At 31.7% G+C, this 22,645-nt stretch overlaps 1 protein-coding gene across 3 annotated transcripts in view; it reads right to left on the minus strand.

Annotated features, from left to right (window-relative positions):
• The window catches only part of NRIP1 (nuclear receptor interacting protein 1), a 137,685-nt gene that overhangs the window by 22,171 nt on the left and 92,869 nt on the right, over positions 1-22,645 (minus strand). Inside the window, exon 1 of one of the 3 annotated variants that reach the window (XM_031959167.1) lies at positions 6,513-7,268. The exons of the other annotated variants lie outside the window; for them this stretch is intronic. The gene's annotated coding sequence lies outside the window, so the exon portion shown is untranslated. Of the gene's footprint in view, positions 1-6,512; positions 7,269-22,645 lie in introns of those variants that run through there. 3 annotated transcript variants of the gene reach the window in all.

The following is a 22,645-nucleotide window of genomic DNA, read 5'->3' on the forward strand; positions in this document are numbered from 1 at the left end:
GTCCCTAAAAGAAAATGATACACAGAATCAAGTACAAATTGAATTGCTTTGTTGGTGCCTTTTAACCCTTTTTATACCCTTGTTATACCAGCTTGGTCAAGGGAAAGGAGAAAGAAGTCTGCTATAAAATAACAATTTTTAAAAACTAGACCTATAATTTCATTAGCATAGATAATATTGTTTCCAAACTTAATAAATACATTGGGGAGGGGAGGATAATGAAAGTACAAATGAAAATTTTCATAAAATTAAACTTAAGTAGCAAGTGTTTCAAGGCCATGAGCAATTCTGATAATTAAGCAAATTTGTGCAAGTTTTCTCAGTCTTAATTCTTTCTTAAAGTGAGGCAAAAATTACTTTCAAGTTGTAAGTCAATTTTAATTGACTATAATTCTCATTTTTTCTTTCAGTTTTTCAGAAGTTTTACTTGAGTGAAGTCTTAATCAGGTGAAGTATAGTACATATCTTTATGGTCTGTAATTGTGGAACTTCTCTTGCTGGTTTAAGGAGAAAACAAAGGGAAATTCTGGCAAGATTTGTTTATTAGACAAGGACCCAATATCTTGATCAAATAAATACTGGGCCTATTAAGACCAAAGTTCAGTAATACATTTCAATGAAATTTATTTTGTAGAACAATGAATTATATAACTAATAGCAACATCTAACCTTTTTTTCTAAATCTTTTTCTTCATGAAATTTCTCAAGATTTTTCCTACAGTATATTTCCCACAGAAAACTGAAAATATGACATCAAACAAAACCAAAATGAAATGTATGTAACTTTCATTAGAATTTCTGCTTCAATTCCTAAACAAGTTAATGAGTTATGTAATTAAACCTATAACAATAAAGTGACATTAAATAACACTGTTCATATTTCAATATGAATAAAATTTTGCAAATTAAAAAAAAATGTGAGACTAGTTTAATTAAATTCCATTACAGAACAGTATCTGGCCCGATATGCTGGACTGACTATTCAAAGTAATATCAGAAAGCATCATTTGTAATGGGGATATGCAAAAAGCCTTCCCAATGCAATCAAGAATAAAACAAAGATACCCATTATTTCCTCTATTAATTATTAATGTTAGTTACAGCAATAAGAAAAAGAAATTGAATGAATTAGAATAAGCAATGAGGAAACAAAACTATTACTCTTTGAAGATGGTATTGTATTATAATTAGAGAATTCTAGAGTATTAACTAAAAACTATTTAGAATTATTAACAACTTTATAAAGTTGCAGGATACAAAATAAAACCACAAAAAGGATAAGTACTGCAATAAATTACCAACAAAATTCAGCAGTAAAATATAGAAAGAGAAATTCCAATTAACTTACATAATATAAAATACTCAGGCATCTATCTACCAAGACAAACATAAGAACTATATGAATACAACTACAAAACACATTATTTATGGATAAAAGTAATACAATAAGCAAATTATGAGCGCATGGAATAGCTTATTTCTCAAATCTATGAAAAAGGCAATAATTTAGAAAATCTCTATACAGTGTGACAAAATGTAAAATAGATCATTTTAATGATAAATTAAAAGTCTTTTGAACAACCAAAATCAATGCAACTGAAATTAAAAGCAAAGCAGAAGAAAACTGGTTTAAAATATCTGCAACAAATGGCTGGGATAAAGATCTCATTTTTTAAACATATAGAGAACTAAATAAATTTGTGAAATTTGTGAAAATAAAAGTCATTCATCAATTAATAAGTGGATATGAACAGACTTTTTGAAAGAAATCAAAGCTATCTATAGACATATGAAAAATGCTCCAAATCACTACTGATTGGAGAAATGGAAATTAAAACAACTCTGAGTACTATATCCCACCTATCAGATATGGCTAATATAATAAAAAAGAAAAATGTAGACATGGAAGGAGCTGCAGAAAAAATGGTACTCTAATGCACTGTACTACAGAATCTGTATCTTACCATTCTGGAAAGCAATTTTGAAATAAACCAAAAGAGCTTATAAAACTATGCAGACACTTTTCAGTAATACAACTGCTAGGTCTATATTTCAAAGACATTTCCCTCCAACCCTGTTTCCCCCCAAAAGGAGAAAGGACCTATTTCTACAAAAATATTTATAGCAGGTTTGTTTTTTTTTCTGTCGTGGTGGTGGTTAAGAATTAGAAATCAAAGGGGTACCATCAATTAGAGAATGATTGAACAAGTGTGGTATAAGATTATGATGGAATATTTTTGCAGTACAAGAAATAACAAGTAGGATAATTTCAGAAAAGCCTGGAAAACTTATAAGAACTGATGCAAAGTGAAGTGAGCAGAACCAGGAAATCATTGTACACAGTAACAATAATACTGCAAGATGAAGAATTGTAAATGACAACTATTCTCTTTTTTAAATTTATTTTTAAACTTTTTTATTAAAGCTTTTTATTTTCAAAACATATGCACAGATAATTCTTCAGCATTCACTCTTGCAAAATCTTGTATTCCAAATTTTTTTCTTCCTCCCCTCCTCCCCACCCTGTTCCCTAGTCCCCTAGAACTGTCTAGGGGACAGCAGGAAATACAATATATGTTAAACATGTGTAATTCTTCTATACATATTTTCATAATTATCATGCTGCGCACGCGCGCACATACACACACACACACACACACACACACACACACACAAAATCAGATCAGAAAGGAAACAAAATGCAAGCAAGCACAACAAAAAAAGTGAAAATACTATGTTGTGATCCATATTCAGTCCTTACAGCCCTCTCTCTGGGTGTGGATGGCTCTCTTCATCACAAGACCATTGTAACTGGCCTGAATCACCTTGCTGTTGAAAATAACCACATTCATAGGATTGATTACCATATAATCTTGCTGTTATCGTGTACAATGTTCTCCTAGTTCTAACCATTTCATGTAGTATTCATGAAAGTTCATGTATGACTTAGCTATTATCAAAAGTAAAATGATCCAAGACAATCCCAAAGGACTAATGATGAACTATACTATCTACTTCCAGAGAAAGAACTAATATTGTTTGAATACAGACTATAGCATGCCGTTTTTCACTTTCTTTTTTTATTCAATATTATTATTTATTATTTTCATTTTGTTTATACAAAATAACTAATATGGAAAAAATTTACATGACTCCATATGTAACAACCTATATTTGCTTACCTTCTGCAGAGGTAAGGAAAAGGAGAAGAGAGGTAAGGGAGGCAAGGAAGGACAAAATATGGAACTCAAAACTTTAAGAAAATGTTCAAAAATTGTGTTAATATATAATTAAGGGAAAAATAAAAATTTTAAAGGGGAAAAAAGAAAATGTTAATGTCCTTAAGAAGAGCACTATTAAGAACAATATCAGTGCCGAAGCGTATCACAATATGATCTCAAAAAAGACTATTTATCTACTCTAATCCCTTCATTTAACTATCAAAAACCAGATACCTATAGAGGCCAGTGTCGTATCAAAAATCATACAGGGAATAAATGTTTTTTTCCACTCTACCATGCTACCTTAAAGCTTATTAAAGCTCATATCTTTCCCCAAAACGAAGATGGGTCCAGAGGAACAGAACAATCTGTTTGTTTGTTTTTTTGAGGGGGAAGTAGGATTTAGGGATTGTTATAATGAAAGGCATTAGCAAAAGAAAACATGTGCTTGCTTCATAAAGGTTATTAATACCAATTAAAATAAGCTGATTTAGCATATGGGAAATATTAATGTGTATCTTAATCCAAATACTGAACATATATATTTCTTAAGTTATTTCTAAAATGATATTTGATAAATAAATATCAACTTATATAAATATATTTTATTTTATCCACAAAATGATGTGCCACACAAAAGTATAGAAATAGTAAAAACTAATAATGTTTTATAGCTTTTGATAATAAATTCTGGAGTATGAAAATAAACACAAAATAGGATATTCTTTATTCGCTATTTCAGTGAAGCCAGAAAAGCTCATATTGGAATTTACTTAAAACTAAATAGAAACCTATTCAAACATAAAATTTTTGTTTACCACATAACAAATAACATATTGTGTAAAGTTCAAAACAGTAGCAAAGATTTTTTTAAAGGTACTGTGTGTACAGATCAAATGAAAAAGCTAATTGAGAAATTATGTGGATAACAGAAATAAATGATTTAAAATAACGTAAAATAGGTACTCATTTGACATTAACTTTGCAGAAGTCCTGAGTACCTTAACCAAATTCACCAAATAATTATATTTGCATTTCATTTTTTACTTTACCTAAAAATAATTTAACTTAAAGTCAAAACTACATGAAAACAAAATAATATGAGATCATGAGGGCCAATCAAAATATCAAATGGGTTAAACATTACTTTCTAATTCCAAGATTAGCCTTATATATTAGTTGTTTGTTCTGTAAATAATTTACTGCATTATTAAAGAATATACCTATAGGACAGAATGAAATATCTATAAAAAGATTTTTAAAATTCAATGGTAGTCAGTACAAAAGATAATTTAAAATTAAATATCATCTGTTCATCTTAAAACAATTTAACAAAAACAAAGTGCAATGACTAATTTTTGTATTTTACAATGTGTATATTAAAGGAAAAAATACATTTCTAGCTTCTTCAAACTTCACAAAATATCAACAAAAAGTGACTATTGATTTCATCAGTTTTCAAAAGCATAATATTTTTCAATCTGTATCTAAAGAAAATTATAGAAAATGTACCTTCTTCTCCTAGAAGTGTCTTAGTCTTTATATTATAAAAGGGAACATATCCTATGAGAATAAAAATATAAATACTAAAACTCAACTATGGTTTCCCATTCCTAAAATAGATTTGACATACAGACTGAAGTACAAGGTCAAGGTCACAGATCAGCAAGAATGATTACAAACAAGACTGATGTAACAGCTGGCACTTGATCAAAGCTCCTGGGGTTTTTAGTACTCTTATCAGACACTCTCTGAATTTCCTCACACAGCACACCATGTTTTAAAATGTTCTCAATCTTATAAGACAAGAGCTCTATGCATGCTTTGTACTAAAATAAATGTTCAATAGAAATATTGTGTTGCAATATAAGAAACCACTACAGAGACACATGTGCAGATCAGAAAACCTCCAACTTTTACACTATAACTAGTTAATGGTGTCTGAACTTTGCCATGTTAGCTGGTTGAAGTGACTTTATGTAACCCCCCCCATAATTTAATAATAATGCCTTGTATAATTTATCAAAGTATTTCACAAATGAGAAATTTGTGGTAAAAAAAAAAAAAGTCTATGTTTATCCTAGCATTTTTCTTATGGTGCACATAAGAGACACTGCATAGCAAGAATTTTTAAACTATTTAACTATGTTGTTAAGCAATATAATTATTCAACAAAAACAAATCTTTAGATATAATTATCAATAATATACTGAATTCTGCTATTCAATTTCTTAATGAAAAGAACTGAAACATGAATGTCCTTATTGGATCATTGGATCATTCAGAATAAAATTTTTTTAAAGGCTACACAAGGTCCTCTGGGTTGAGCACAGGATACATAAAAAAGTACCAGCTATATACTTTTGTGTTTTATATATATATATATATAAGACATTTGCTATTTTTAATAGCTTTTTATTTACAAGATATATTCATGGGTAATTTTTCAGCATTGACAGTTGCAAAACCTTTTGTTCCAATTTTTCCCCTCCTTCCCCCACCTCCTCCCCCAAATGGCAGGTAGACCAATACATGTTAAATATGTTAAATACAATATATGTATACATGTCCATATTGTTATTTTCCAGCTATATTTTTTAAAAAATGAAAAGTAGCAATATTAAATTGGACTCCCCCCCCCAAAAAAAAAAAACTATCTATCATAGTGATATTTAGCAATAGATGCTAAGTTATACTTCGTAGCTGTGTGATCCTGGGCAAGTCACCTAACCCTGTTTACCTCATTTCCTCTTCTGTAAAATGGTCTGGAGAAAAAATAGCAAACTACTCCAGTATTTTTGCCAATAATACCCCAAATGGGGTCACAAAGAATTGGATACAACTGAAATGATTGAACAACAACAATGCATCACACATGTACCTATGCATCTATGTACATATATATGTATACATACATACACATAAGGTTGGAATGAATGAACAACACAAAATATCCCCTTTGAGAACTAACTAGATTTAGAAGTAATGACTATCTGATAAAAGATTATAATTCTTTTTATTAAAAGCAGCAGGTTTATTGGAAATAACATTGATTCAGGATCTGTGCTGAAATCTCTGAAAAAAATTTATATCTTCTTAGGCTTAGTTTTTTTCAGGTGTAGAATAAAGAAACTAGAAAAGGCCAAGGGTTCTTCATCTTTTAAAGTGTGCATCATGGATTTCTTTTACAGAGGGATAAAGCCTATATCCTCCTGACAAATTTGAAAAAAAAAAAAAAAATGCTAAATTTCAGTTAAAGTTTAACAAAAGTAAAGATTTTTTTTTTCTTACCCAAGTTTGCAGACCTCTTGAAATCCATCCTGGATTTCTGTGAAGTTCATGGACCCCAAGTTAATAAACCTGTACCAGATGTTCTCCATGATCTCTTTCACTGAAAATTCTCTATAATCATCATTCAACTAAGATAAAGCCAGAAACTTAGGTGAAGAATCAATTGATACCATTCTTTATACCAAAACAAACAAAATATCTTTCCTTTCTTTTTGATGAAGAACTAAAAGTTCTAGCCAAGAATAACTGCAGAGATAACATTTCATTATGTGAATTTAAATTAAAAGATGATGCTTGCCAAATATGAAGAATAAAATTGTATTAACTACCTTTGAATTCTACTAATAATGATAACAATACTCTCTTGCTCAGTGTCCACTCCTTCACTTAACAGTATATACAATTGGGAAATGAAATTTATGGCCTTTTTAATAATCTATATGTAAATACAACTATCCTGCAACAAGAATCAAATTGGCAACTTTGGCCTCTTAAAAAGTAGAATAAAAGCAGTAATTCTACTCAATATAGACAAACTAAATTCTTCATTTATATTATACTCAATATGTCACATCTTAATCAATCTCTTAAAATAATATGACTTTGCATAATCTTGACCAAAACATTAAAATGGGAGTAGAATGTTGGTGGTTAGTTTCTATAAAATTCTGAATTAGCAATCTGAAGTTGATGTCGTAAATGAGTAAGTACCACAAAGTATCAATGAAAAACTAAAAAAAGTCAAATTGTTTCAAGCAAGGTATTTATAACTTAATTTTGAACTTTAAAAAAATTAAAAATACATAATTTTTAATATTATGTAAAATTTACTCAAAAAGTTGGGCAAATTTGAAAATGTATAAGCTTATAAATTCAGATTTGATTTTTTTTTCTGAATGGTAATAAAGAAAAATGAACTACAGTACAACCTCTTTATTTTAACATTTGTTTAGATGAAACTTAATGAAGTTGATCATTTTTCCCCAAAATTTTTTATTTGAAGAAACAGAATAATCAACAAGAAAAACAGAAAAGCAATACAAAACAAAATAAAACAAAACAAAAGAGAACTTTATTATGTGCCCAGCGAATATCATGACAATTAAAGTGTGTGTGTGTGTGTGTGTGTGTGTGTGTGTATACACATACATATCAATAAAAGAAATTATATTAATGAGTGTCCATCTTTACTTCCTTGTAAATTGTTCTTTTATTCTCTGCTGGATAACTTACTTTATTATCCCTCCCCTCAAACTTTCTTCCTTCCTACCATCCCCAAGCAGTCTTTAGTTAAGAAAGTATTTATATATACAAATGTAGATATATACATTCACACACTCAGAAACACACCTATCTATCTCCCTTTCACCTCCCCTACCACCCTGAAGCAAGCTACAATTAAGAAAAAGTATATTCATGTATACATATATAGGTATATACATATACACACACACTCACACACATATAGCTCACATGACTTTCCTATTCCTGTTCTTTCATTAAATTCTGATCCATAACTTGGCTTACTATTACTTATCCCTCTCTTGTCTTCTTCCCTCACCCTTTGCTTCCCCATTTTCCCCATCCCCCCTAATTTCTTTATAAATTTGGAGGGTGATATATACTTTATGGAATATATGTAGTGTTGCCAATTGAACCCACTGAGTAGGTTTTCAGAATTATGAGCCCTCCTCCTCCCCTCTCTAATGCTCCTGTGGGTATTCTTCTGCACCTCATTTGTATAACATGATTATTTTTACTTTTCTCAATCTTTCTTTTGAACTTATTATATTGTTGATGTAAATCTTAAACACAAAGTATACTTTTCCATGTGGAACAGTTTGTCTATACTGAATTCCTTAAAATTATTCTTTGATATTGGCTCATATATTAATATTTCTGCTAAGTTTGGCTTTGGTTGATAGAAAAGTCCTGAAAATCTGAAAGTTTGTTGAATGTCCATTTTTTCTTATTGAAAATCATAGATAATTTTATTGGATATGGTATTTTTTGCTGCAGGACTAGCTCTTTTTGCTTGTCTGTAGATATGATTCCAAGACTTGTGGTCTTTTATTGCAGCTGCTGATAAGTCTTGTACAATTCTAATTGTAGTTCCAGTATGACCATTTTCTTTACATTTACTTTCATTGTTTATAATTTCTATTATATCTTTGCCCATACAGCATATACTTCAAAATGTTTTTCACTATTCTTTTCACATCTCTATTTTTTAATCAATCATTCTGTAGAAATCTAAATAAAACACCATTTAACACTGAAAGATCATATGATCTAAGAGTAGATTTGCTAAGAAATATGAGCTGAAATAATATGATCAATATTATATGAAAATAATATGCCTTCCAAGAAGATGGCATACAGACATTAAAAGTGGAATTAAAATATTGGCTGCCAGTGACACCAGTTACATAGATTTAATAGTACATAGGTGATGTCCTAAAGATTTAAGCTCTTAATTTTAACTTTGAAAGCTGAATATAATTATGATAATTATATAATGTCATATTTAAACATGCAGAGAGATTGAAGGTTCAAATATCAACCCCCAATTTGTTCATAGGAAAATATGGCACATAGCTGATGCTTAATAAATCCTTGTTAATTTGAAGAGCATCCAAAGTGGGATTACTTTAATATATTAAGAATAATTTGACTTGTTTTCAATTCTATAAGCGTTCTAGGAATCCAAACTTAAATGGTATTTTAATTTTTATATCTTTGTTTTTAAAAAAATTTCTTATTAGCTAAATTGGGTAACACTTCAATTTAACTAAATTTTGTAGAATGAATCCCATTTTGTCACAGAATTTCATCAAAGAAGCAAAGCTCTATTTCTATTGCAGGTTAACATTTCTTAAATATCTACTATGTGCCAAGTACTTATGTACTCAAGAACACAAAAAGAAACATGATTCTCATTCTCAAGCAGTTAATATTATTAGGGGAAATAATACAAAGAAAGATAAATACATACAAAATATGAAGTGATTTTTTTCAAGGAAAAAGTTGCTTGCAACAGAAGGAGATCAAGAAAGACTTTCAAACTATCCCCCAAAGGCTATAAAACTGCATTATCCTTTGATACAGCAATGTCACTACTAGGTTTATATGCCAGAGAGATCATGAAAGAGGGAAAAGGACTCCCATGTATAAAATGTTTGTAGCAGCTTTTTGTAGTGGCAAGGAACTGAAAATTGAGTGGATGCCCATCAACTGGGAAATTGAGGGTAATGAAATATTATTCTATAAGAAATTATGAGCAGGATGGTTTCAGAAAAGCTCTGAAACTTATATATAATTGATGCTGAGTGAAGTAAGCAGAACCCAAAAAACATTGTTACACAGTAACATTAGCTCTTCTCAACAACGCGATGTTTCAAAGCAATTCCAATAGACTTGGGATGGAAAATGCCAACCACATCCAGAGAGAACTATGGAGCCTGAATGTCTATATAGAAGCACACTATTTTCACCTTTCTGTTTCTTTGTTTGTTCTTCTTTCGCGTGGCTTTTTTTTTCCTTTTGATCAGATTTTTCTTACAACATGAAAAAAATGAAAATATATTTTAAAGGATTCTATATGTTTAACATAAAAATAATTTTTAAAGAGAAGGTTACACTTGATCTGAACCTTGAAGGAATCTAGAGATTGTAAGAGGCAGAGATTACTGTCTGTAATTAATACAAGAGCATTCCAGAGGTACAGGTGATGATAGTCTATGGATAAGCATGGAAACAGAAGTTGAACTACTGTAGTTGTATAACAACAAATAAGGCAGTTTGGCTATAGTAGAAAGTGCAGGAAGTCAAATAACATGCAATAAACTTGGAAAAGTAGCAAGATTGGCTTTGAATGTCAAACAAATAGCATTTCTATCATATTCCAGGGGTAACAAGAAGCCACTGAAACTGATCAGGAAAAGGAATAATATGGTCAATCCTAATTTCACGAATTTCAACTTAGAAACTGTAAAAAGAACAATTTGGAGAAAAGGGCCTAAGAGCAAAGAGATCAATTATGAAGGTATTGCAATAATACAGAATAAAGATAATAAGGACTTTGATTGTACAAATGGAGAGAAAGAAGAGATGTTGAGATAAAGTTGACTAGATTGAGTAACTGAATGTATATCTGAGACAGAAGTATGGGGGGGGGGGTTGATAGGGAGTGTGTGTCAGACACTAAGAAATCAAGAATGCTTTTGAAATTGCAAACCTAAGTGACTGCATGATATCCTTTATCCAATCCAATAAACATTTTATTTAGCTACTTACTCTGTGCTAGTTCTGCTTTAGACATTGTAAATAAACCATAGGCAAATGATGATGACGTGAAGACAGTTTAAAAAGAATTGACTAAGGCTTTGGGTGGTGGTCAGGATAATGGTATGCTTCTTGGTGTAGGAACACTGTGGCAGTTTTTTCACATGATTGAATGTAGGGGGTCTTTCTTATTTTTCCCCCAGAATGCAGGACAGTCAAGAGATTCTCTATCCCCCTAGAGGGAATGGCTCTTTGAAAGACTGTATATTTGAAATTCTATGCTGTCCTATGTTTTATATTAAAGACAGGAAAATTCTTATTAGCTTGTTGTGATTCTAGGTTAGTCATTTAACCTTTGCCTGTCTTGGTTTTGGGAATAATAATAGCAACTACTTTCCAAGACTATTGTGAAGATCAAAGGAGTTGGTCTTTATAAAGTATTTTGCAAACTTTAGAGTGCTATGTAAATGCTAGCTATTATTATTAAGTTTATTTAAAAACAAAAGATCCTTGTAATACTTTTTATTTACACTCATTCCTATTTAAAGCACTTATTAAAATGTAGAAATACGTTTAGAAGAATTGTACATGTTTAACCTATGTAGGATTGTTTGCTGTCTAGAGGAAAGAAGTGGGGGGAGGAGGGAAAAAATTTGGAACACAAGATTTTGCAGTGATGTGTGTTGGAAACTATCTTTGCATATATTTTGAAAAATAAAAAGTTGTTATTATAAATATGATAAAAAGAAATAAAAATTAAAAAACAAAGTATTGATCTCATAAGTGGGTACATACATCAAACATATTCATTTTTCAAATGAAAAAAGTAAAAGGCACAGAGGTATAAATTGTTCAAGGTCACATTCTGAGCATTTTCAAAGCAAAGTTGGTAACAAGGTTCAGATTTCTTTGTCCTAATATATTATACCAACCAATAAAACAGCTGCCTTCCTTTATGGAGGTAAAGTGAGCCAATTATCCAAACTGTGTAGGAAACATTGACCAAAACAGGGGTTAATTATACATTGGTTGTTTTAATTCCACAATCAGCTCTTTCCCCAAGTTACCCTGGGAAGGAATAATATATCTTTCACAGTATTGGGAAAGAGGCCAGTATAGGCCATCTGGTTGAACACGTCTTTTCTTGAAGTTGGCTGCAGCTGTGTGAAGCTTTCCAATGGTGAATTTTTAAAGTCCATGGCACCTCATTTTTGAGCCATCAAAATTTTAAAACAGATGACTGTTTTGGGTTTTTTTTCCCTTTCTTCTGAAAGCAACTACTTCAAGGGCTGATGACTCACCATATAAGCAAATCAACACAATGATTTTTCCTCCTCCCCTTTTTTCAACTTGAGGTTTGGAGGGGGGAACTCACAAATTGAAGTCAGTCAGTCAACAAACATTTATTAAGTCTAAATGCTATGTGACAAGCACAATGCTAAAAGCCAAAACCAGTTCTTGCTTTCAAGAAACTCATTTTAATGGGAAAAATAAAAATGAAAATAATTAGGTATGTATAAGATAGGACAGACAAACAGTAATACACTCAGAAGGAAAGACACTAGCAATTGGCAGGGCTGGAAGGATACCAAGAAAAGCCTCTTACAAAACATAGGATTTGAGCTGAGTCTTAAAAGTTAGTTAAAAAAAAATAAAGTGAGAGAGGGCAGAAAAGAGAGCATTCCAGGCATGGAAGATAATAAGTGCAAATGTATGAGAGATAACAAGAAAGTCAGTTTAGCAGGACAGCAGAGTATGTATAAAGGCTTGCAATGCATAATAAAGTAAGAAGGTAAGATAGGGCCATCTGTGAAAAGCATATATAACAAAGGAGTTTGGATTTGATTTTGAAGGTAACAGGAACCAATGGAAATTACTGAATCGAAGGAGTGATATGCCCAGATCTATACTATAGGAAAATGGATGACAGCTAGATGGAAAATACATCAGTTAAGATAGTTTCTGGGACCAATTATAAAGTTACTGCCTTACCTGAATGAAGAGGTAATCTTAAAAAAAAAAAAAAAAAGTACTTAATGTATGTGTGGTGATAAAGGGACATATTCAGGAGGAAGTAGAATGACAAGATTTGACAAGAAATTAGGTATATGAGTTGAATGAGAGTGAAAAATTGAGGATAAATGAGGTTGGATAACAAGGTTACTGGAAAGATGGTGGGACCCTTAAGTGAAAAAGGAAAGACTGGAAAAGGGACATGTTTTGGCAGAAAGAAAACAAATTTTGTTTTGGACAAATCATTGACTTTAAGACATCTATGGGACCCATTTTGAAATAAAGAACTGGGGCCAGATACATAGATTTGTGAATCATTTGCATAGGATGAGAATTAAAATCCCTATATGCTTATGAAGACACAAAAGTAAGAAGAAGGTCCAATACAGAGCACTAGAAGAAAATCCATTATTAGGGAACATTACTGAGAAGTAATAGTTAAGTTGTAGAAGTAAAAAGATAACCAAGAAAAAGACAGTTCGAAACAACCAGAAAGAACCAAACTGTTCAGCAAGGTAAAATGCTATCAACAGATTAAGAAGTATGAGTGTCCTTAGATTTGGCAACTAAGATATCAATGGCTTTTCTTTTTTCATGGCATTCATAAACACTAATAACACTCAGAGCTATAGTTTCTGATCCCTACATATAGAAACAACTTTGTCAAATCATGAGGAAAAAGGTGGAGTCAGGCATAGAGAGGGGTGTCACTGCCTGCAAAAGCAAAAAGTCAATTAGAGTTCAAAAGAGGAGAATGCTTACAGGCAAGTAGACCTTAACCTTTGAATCTGGGGCAGACTGAGGCAGATGTGGTCAGGTGTGGCCTGGTATTTAAGGATTCCATGTTATTCTAGCCTCATTTGTTTTGTACTCAGCCTGTGGAAAAGTAACTCACTCTTTAATGTTAATCTCTAAGAAATAACTGTTTAAAGAGAAATATGTAAATCCTGGGGAATGTGACTTTCCTTCCAAATTTAGTGATAGGGGGAGAGGAAAGACAGGTATAGTCTGACACACACTTCAGATTTTTGCCAAGTGTTCAAAACATAAAGAAAAGATAAATGAGATTCCAAAGGCCTGGGGTGAGTGGGTGGAGGAGGGGAAGGAGATGGTTCAAGAATAATACTTTCTCAAAAATAAAAGTCTAAAGATTCAAAAATATTGTAATTAAATGAGGAGTTGTCTAAATGAATGGGTATGGATACAAAAAGAACTCATCTGTCACTCTGTAGATTTTTCTCTTTTTAATCTTTACTTTAATGGCAGTGATCACTGAAAGCTCTGATCCCACTAGTCACTGACATGGAAATTTAAAGGTGCTCTGCTTCTCTAATCCTTAGGTTGGTGCTGCTGCTGAGGGCACACCATATTGAAATTGGACTTAAGTGTAGACAACTATGTCAGAATTCCTAAGCTCAAATGATACATCAGCTTTAGCTTCCCTAGCAGCAAAGATTGCAGGTTAAATGCCATTATGTCCAACAAAGTTTATTAATTTTCAAAAGAAAAAACAAAGTCTCTAATTGAGGATGAACATGACAAATAACTATCACATTCCCCATAAGAATTTTAAAACTCAGAATGAGCTCAGACTTATGCAAAAGACAACATAAAAAATTCATTAAACTAGATTAAGACAGACAGACAGATAAGATGACTAGAATAAACAGAAAGACAAGTCTTGTAAAAGGAACAACTATTTAACTCTAATTTAGTTCCCATTTTCCCTACCAATGAGAATGACCTGTGGACTAAAAACAAACAAACAAAAAAACAAAAAACAAAAACCCCAAAAATATGTAACAGTGAGTTGAAAATAAAAACAGGTAAGGTCATAAGTAAGAATTACAGAGTTACTACATACGGGTTGAAATCACCAGGCGCATCACATTATACACTACTGAAAAAAAAAAATGACAAATATGATTGCTTGTCAATGATTTTGGAAAGAATGTGAGAAACAGGGAAAGTGAAAAAGTATTAAGAGAGTAAATGTCTAAATTTTCAAAAGTAATAACTGTATATAGTACCTGTAATCCCTAGATCAGTAAGAGTGAATGCTTTCTGGTAAAATTCTAGAAAGCATCATATTAGAGAGTTGGCTCACAAACACTTAAAAAGAAAAAGTGGTGATTTCAAAGAGGCTTCATATAGAAAAGATCATGGACTCCAATATCTCCTTTAATTAAAGTTGCTACACTAGCAGACATTGAGAGTGCCACAAAAATTGTTCAACACATTACAGAAATCTAGATAAACTGTCTTATTTTTGTACAAAGCATAGAGAGATGTGGGCTAGATAAGACCATAGTTGAGTGGATTCATGGTAACTGTAGTGAAAAGGATGATGGATTTGAAATCACCTGAGCTAAGTTTTAAATTCTAGTCCTGTGTGACATTGGATAAGTCTTTTCATTTCTCCAGGTCTCATTTTCCTGATCTGTAAAATGAAGAGACTGGATTACATGGTCTCTCAGGATCACTTTCAGCTTTATAATCTCTCAAGATCTATGACCTCCTAAATGACGAGGCCCAATGAGAAGAAAAGTCTCAAGTAGAGTTCTCTGAAGTATCTGAGATCATCCCAATACTATTTACTATTCAATTTTCTTATCAGTGACATAAAGGTATTGGTAGAATGCTTATCTAATTTGCAGATAACTGAAAACTATAGAGAGTGGGACTTCATATACAGGAAAAATAGTTAACCTCCCCTAAAAAAAACTCTTCATATAACAATATGTTAAATCTTAAAAGTAAAAGTAGGAGAGATAAATATAAAGATCTATACTTGTGTTCAAATATCAATTCATAAACTCAAAATTGGCCAATAAACAGAACATGTGGTAAATACATGGAAGTTTTAGTAGAATGTAAACTGAACATGATGGAATCATGAAACAGCAACACCAAAATAATCTGATCCTGAATTGTATTAAGAACACATTGTACACGAGTTCTATTTAGAACTTCCTCAAGAAGATGCAAAATGAAGGGAGCTACTCAGAAATGGATTCTGCCTCACTGGAGATCTTCAAGAAACATATTTTTGGGTGACTTGCTGAGGATGTTGGATGAGATGGCTCTTCTATGCTAAGATTCTGTGACTTTTAATTCCCTTCCTCATAGGCTTCAGTGTTCCTGACATTGTCAATGATAGCCTAACCTTAATCTCTGAGCAGCTGTCTCTAGCTAATATTTGTTGCTTGACTTCTATGTTTCTTACTCTGGACTGTATCCCACAATGGACTTTAATAGGAAGGAATAGATCCTGACACTTATTCCTGGGCATCTTACACATGGTCACAGTTGTGTTGCCACGGGTAGGTACACAAGACTTTTGTATCCCAGAAACTAAAAGGCATGAGATATAGAGTCAGGAGAAACAGTCTTAAATTCATTCATTTAAATTTCTTTTGTGTTATTAGTTTTAATAAGCCTTCTTATAAAAATTGGAAACAGAGGCATCATTTCCCATTTCCTAGAATCGGAAACAAACTCCTTCAAAAACAAAAATATTCTCCCACTCCACTCCTCAAGTACTACCTATTTTTAATAATAATGAATTAAATCAAGTTTAAAATAAATTAAGTAAAAATAATTTTTAAAAGAATTTCAGAGTATCCTTCACAGTAACTGATTATATTATGTTATGCTATTAAACTGGAATGGCAATCTCTCTTGCAATAAATGATTATACAATAGGATATTAAACCAGAATGAGAGATGGCTAAATATTTATATCCACATTGATACTATCTGAGGATTCATTAACTAAGTTAATCAAGTTTACAGTCCTATATTATCAAATAAGTCTTTTACGTTAACATTTCTACCCTTTTCACTAAAATTATTTTTGGTGACATTTTTTACTACAATAATACATCTTATTGCCAGTAAAAATCCTATTCAACTTCCTAAAACACACACACACACACACACACACACACACACATATCCCCTTCACAACAACAAAAACTCTTTTGTACTATCCCTTAGCATAATCAAAAAGGGAAGACAAAACAAGGATATTTTTTCAAGAGATTTTTTCCTTGTTCTAATAACAGTTTTGTCAAGGAAAAGGAAAAAAAAGGAAGAAAAATGGAGAACTATGACTGGTGAAAATTTTTTGTATTGTTAAGCAGGCTGCCTGCTTAACTGGTATGTTTTCATATTAAGAGAGAAAAGTAAAGATATGAAGTTATTATGAAGTGGAATATGATTGGAATTATAGAACCAGATCATACAAACAGGTAGGAAGAAGAGCTTGGAGAGTCAACCCTACCTCATGCTACACATAAGAAAATTTTAGAAAAGACATTAAGCTAAGGTCACATAATGGCAGAGAGAACTAAAATACAAGTCTTTTGACTCAAAGGAGATGTTTATACTATTAATATGCAAACTTCCTAAATAATTTATCTTTTTAGAAGTTTATTATATTTTTAATTTATGGAATAAAACATATTTCCATTAAATACAACAAAAATATGATTGAACATTGAATTGCAAAACTACTATGCATAAAATTATTGTGTAATTTTTTTCTTCTCTCTCCTTTGCTAGAAATGGCTACCATTAGATGCAAATAGCTATGCGTGCACACACAGATGTAGACAAAGAATACATGCGTGCATATATATGCATGTACACATCCATGCATGTGTGTTGTATGCACATACATATATTCATATGTAAAATCATTCTATATATATCTATTTATCAGTTCTTTCTCTGGATGCAGATAGTGTCTTTCTTTATATGTCCATTACAGTTGATTTGAATATTTATAATAGACAAAATAACTTAATTCACCAAAGACAGTCTTAAAGTGACAATTAATAATTAATAGATAATTAATTTTAATGTTATATTTATACATTTAATGGGTAGTTTTTATTATGTTCCTGTTGAAGAAAAATTGAGCTTTTGGTTATGTTTTTATTATTATGGTCTGGATCAAAAAGTGCCTAGTAGGTTGTTTGGTAAGGTATTTAAAAAATTTTTATATCTAAGCACAAAATCTCTTCTAAAGTACCTATTAATTAATCTCTAATGGGAGTTCCATATGCATCTTCATTAAGTCAATAAGGTAAAATTCATTACCTTTATATTATTCCCTACCCCTCTTCCTAACTATCTTTTTTCTGTCCAGGGCAACAGTCTTCTTTTATTTATGTGGGTTCCCAACCTCAGTTATCCTCTCTCTCTCTCTCTCTTATCTCTTTCCTGCCAACCCTTCCTATCTATTTAACTTGTTTTCAAAGCTAATTTATCTTACTTTTTTAAAGTCCATGGTAACTACTTTCTTTACTCAAACCACAACAACCCTTGTTCAGCCTCTCACCATTTCTTATGAAAAGAACCACCTAACTGACCTATGACCTCATTCTATCCCCTCTCTGATCTATAGTCCACACAGTTGTCAAAGTGATATTTCTAAAGTTTCTTCATTGTCTTCTAGGATAAAGGACAAATACACTTGATCCTCACTGTTGTCAATTAAATTTGCTAAAATTTATTTGTAACCCTAAAATTAACACTAGCAATATTTTTGCAGTCATTCACTGATTTGTAGAATGACAAAAAAAAATCATAATAATAATAATAATAATCTGAATTGCCTTCAACCAGATGAAGTAATTTCTCAACTAAGGGTAAACCTGGAGGCACTCTGTCTGTCTTCTTTAAATTCTAATATTTTTCACACTATACTTTTCCCACAGTACTTTCAAGTATATGATTTCACAGCACTTTCAAATATACTTTTCACAGACTATTTAACGTCACTCTTTTGCATTTTTGTGCTTTTTGTTGGTGATTTTGCTATTTAAAATGCTTCCCAAGTGAAGTGCTGAAGTGTCTAGTGTTCCTAAAATGTGCCTTACTTATGGGAAAAAAAAAATGTGTTCAATAAGCTTCAGTTAGGGATGTTCAATTTAAATGAATAAACAATAAATTTAGTATATCCAGAAAAAATAAAAAGCAATTTGCCTAACTATAGATGCAGCCATTCTAGGAAAGATTAAAATAAATGTTGTAACCAGAGGCTTACAGGCACCTATCTATTTCCCATAAGAGCAATGAAATAGTTCATTACTAGCTGTTTCAGTTTGTGACAACTTTATATAACATAACTATTGCTAATAAGGAGAACTGACTATCCAACTTTTTAGTATTTAAACTCTTCACATTCTGGCTGCAGTCTACTTTCACAGGCTAACTACACAGTCCTCTTCTTCACACATTCTGACTAGCCAAACTTCTCTGCCTACTGTTCCAAATACATGTCACTCCAATTCGTACCTCCTCTCCATTTCTTTGCACAGGCGGTGAAAATTTAAGTTCCTTGGATGATAAAGGGAAGAGAGAAGAAAAGAACAAGTATCTACTATGTGTTAGGGAGGTACTGTGCTAAGAGGTTTGCATGTATCTCATTTGATTCTCACAACTACCCTGTGTACAGATGCTACTATCACCCCGTTTTTACAAAGAAAGACACAACTTCCAGGAATAAAGAAATGATGAATAATCTCTCTGTAATTCTATCCTGATCAGATCAAAACTGCAGATTTGTGTTCAGTTTAAGGAAGACTGTCTTAGAGGTCAATTAGTATAGTGAAGCGCCTTGGGCTCATGTTAAATGAAGATCAGTATAAAGAATTTAAAATGTTTAACCCAGAGAAGAGAAAACCAGAAAGTCAAGTACTTTACTTATGCCTTATAATTTTTCATATCAAAGCAATCAAAATTAAAAAATCATAATCAATAATTCAAATTATCTTCCCAGATCTGTGATATAAATATTGAAATCACATAGCCTTTATCATGACAGAGAAGCAACTGGTCTCTCACAAATGTCTAAATCCCTCTCCAGTTGGTTTTACTTTCAAGATACTCTTCTAGAATACAGAAATTTAATTCACATCTTTCTAAAAGTCCTTAATTTCCAAGTAAGCAGTGATTAAAAACATTAAATATAAATTCCACATTGCAGTCTTCCTGACTACTTAGGGTAAAATTCCCCCTTGATGACAAGTCAGGGAACTACCCAAAATACAAATGAAGAAATAAGTATTCCCCACTTTAAGGATCCTTTCTATGTAAATTTAGGTAGTATCTCCTTATCTTCTTGAAAGTCTATCCTTGTGTTTTCCTGTGGCATTGATATTTCATATACATGGTTTCCTGGAGAAATATAAGTAGATATGAGAATCTGTCTATAAAGAACAAAACTGGAATCAGTGTATAGCTCATATCTTTATATTTGACCTGTTTCCGGTACTCTCTGAAGACCAAGCCCCAAAACATAGTTTAGGTATATGAACTAGCCATGAATCTAGGATAATATAACCTTGAGTTCCTTTCATTTGCAATGGGATTTCTTTCAAACATTTAGTAACAATAGCTACCATTTATGTATGGCTTTAAAATTCATAAAGCCCTTCATGTTCACAATCTTATTTGGTCTTCACAACAGTCTCTCTTTATACCAGAAACTACTTCAGGGATTTGTGATTTTCATGCATGTTTGTACTTCCTCTACTAGTGCATATAACTGCTATGGTTTAGTAGATAATTTTGAAAAGATCCTCAGATGAACATTTTATTAGCCTGCAGTCACAACCATGTGATAAGCCTATCTGAATTTATCTAGACTAGTCCTCAGATGACAAATACACTAGACCTAAATTCTAAGCCTTTACATTCAGTATGATCTGTCACAGCTTATGTAATACTGAAATAAGACTGAAAATTCAGTATTACTTCCATCCAAGATCGAAGTATTTTGAGGAAAAGTGTAACAGAAACAGCAAGGTTGTTGGAGAATAGAAATTTCAAAACAAAAATATTTTCCAAGTCAAACATAAAAGGTGTTTTGCTGCAAATTCAATAACTAAGTTGATTTTGCATTAAGTTTTTCCCCTTCTTCAATATTCCACAAAGGAAAAAGTTTGGCTTCTAAATATATTTGGAAAATATATATCATACAACAGAGAAACAACACTTTCTCCACTATGGAAGACTGAAGTAGCTCCAAGTGATATTTGAAAAAATCTTTTAAAGCTTATAATTTTCAGCAAATAATCTTCAGGGGAGGAAAAGTTTCATTTGATTTTGAAACATATTCACACAGGATGAGACAGAAAGGATGAGTTCTGATCTGCACTGATGGTGGGATTATTCAAATTGATGAGATTAAAGGTTTTGAGTTATTACATGTGGAAATTAAAATTTTTAAATTATGGTATAATTGTATTCCTTCAATAAGAGCAAAAAAGTAATGTATACAATCAATTAATGAACATTTACTAAGCATTTTCTTAATTTCAGATACTGAAATTAGGGCAAAGGGAATTCCAGACAGAATGAAAGAAAAACAATTTCTACAAACTTGCAGTATGTCTCTATAAATATATACATATATGTGTATATAAAATATATATATATATATAATAAATAAAAAGGGAATGATATGCACACAAATACAAGATAATTAAATAAAAAAGTAGTCAAAGAAAGAAGGTACTATCAGTCAGAGGAATTAAGAATGGCATTTTGAAAAAGATCATGTATGGACTGCATCCTGAAGGAACAGAGAAATTCTATCAAGTAAAAGTGAGGAAAAGATGGGTACCAGTCAGTGCAAAGACAAAAAGATGGAGTCTTGTGAGGAAAACTAAGGAGGACACTTTGGTTGGATGACAGCATGTATAAAAAGGAAGTTAAATCCAACAAACCTAAAATACTAAGTTGGGACCAGGCTGCAAAGAGTGCTAAAAGGCAAATGATTTTATATTTTAAACCAGAGGCAAGAAGAAGCCAATGGAGTTAAGTATTACTGAAACAGAACAGTAAAGTCAGATCAAGTGGCATATATCTTCTAATAAAATACCACAGCATTTTTGAAAACACAAATATATCATGTTACATAAATAAACAAGGACATAGTTATGAGTTAACAAAAATATTTTGTCAAGAATCAATCTTACTTTTATCATGCAGGTCGCAGCAATTGATTTTGGGTACATTTTGTGATTCATTAAAACAATTTGGCAACTTTTTAGAATATATTTAACTTTAAAAATGTTTAATTAACAGAAATATGCTATCTCACTTACCAAACAATAACAATCCTGCAACTAAGAGCATGCTTATCACAAGTGAATTAAAAGAAAGAAAAACCTTTATTTAAATCATCTGACTTTTTCACTTGTTTTTTTAAAAGAGAACAAGACATACTAAAACAGCACAGAAAATGCACAGAGATAAATTATAGAATTCAGAGCTAGACAGACCTGCAAAGATGATCAATCAAATCTAATACCTTCATTTTATATAAGAGGCTAATGAGTTTGTCCAAAGGTGGTAGGTAGCGAAAATAAGGTTCCAACATAGATCCTCTTACTCCAAATCCAACTAAATCACCCTGCCTTGTCTAAGATTACAATTGCTACCTATCAGAAATGCTAAAAAGTTGGATTTCCACAGTATTGCAGACTTTGAGGTGGTGTGGGATAGTGGGTAGTAGCACTGACCAAGAGTTTTTTCCAGAATGGAGGTTAAGGAAGGTTAGGATTCACAGAACAATTAATGAACAGGGGTGCTAGGAAGGCATAGGTGGATTCAGTCAATCAGAAAGAGTCATGTGGTTTTGAGAAAGCCACAAACTTAAGATAATAGCCCATCCAACCTAAACCTAGTTGGGGTCAATGACAGAACTTAACCAAATCATTACTGCCCTGCTTAATAGGCTAATTGAATATTAAACAACACACACCATAGGAGGAGTTTTCTACCATTTCTGAATATGGGAGGTATGGAAGGGGAACATA

The sequence above is a fragment of the Sarcophilus harrisii genome, chromosome 3 (assembly GCF_902635505.1).
Source record: "Sarcophilus harrisii chromosome 3, mSarHar1.11, whole genome shotgun sequence".
NCBI lineage: Eukaryota > Metazoa > Chordata > Mammalia > Dasyuromorphia > Dasyuridae > Sarcophilus > Sarcophilus harrisii.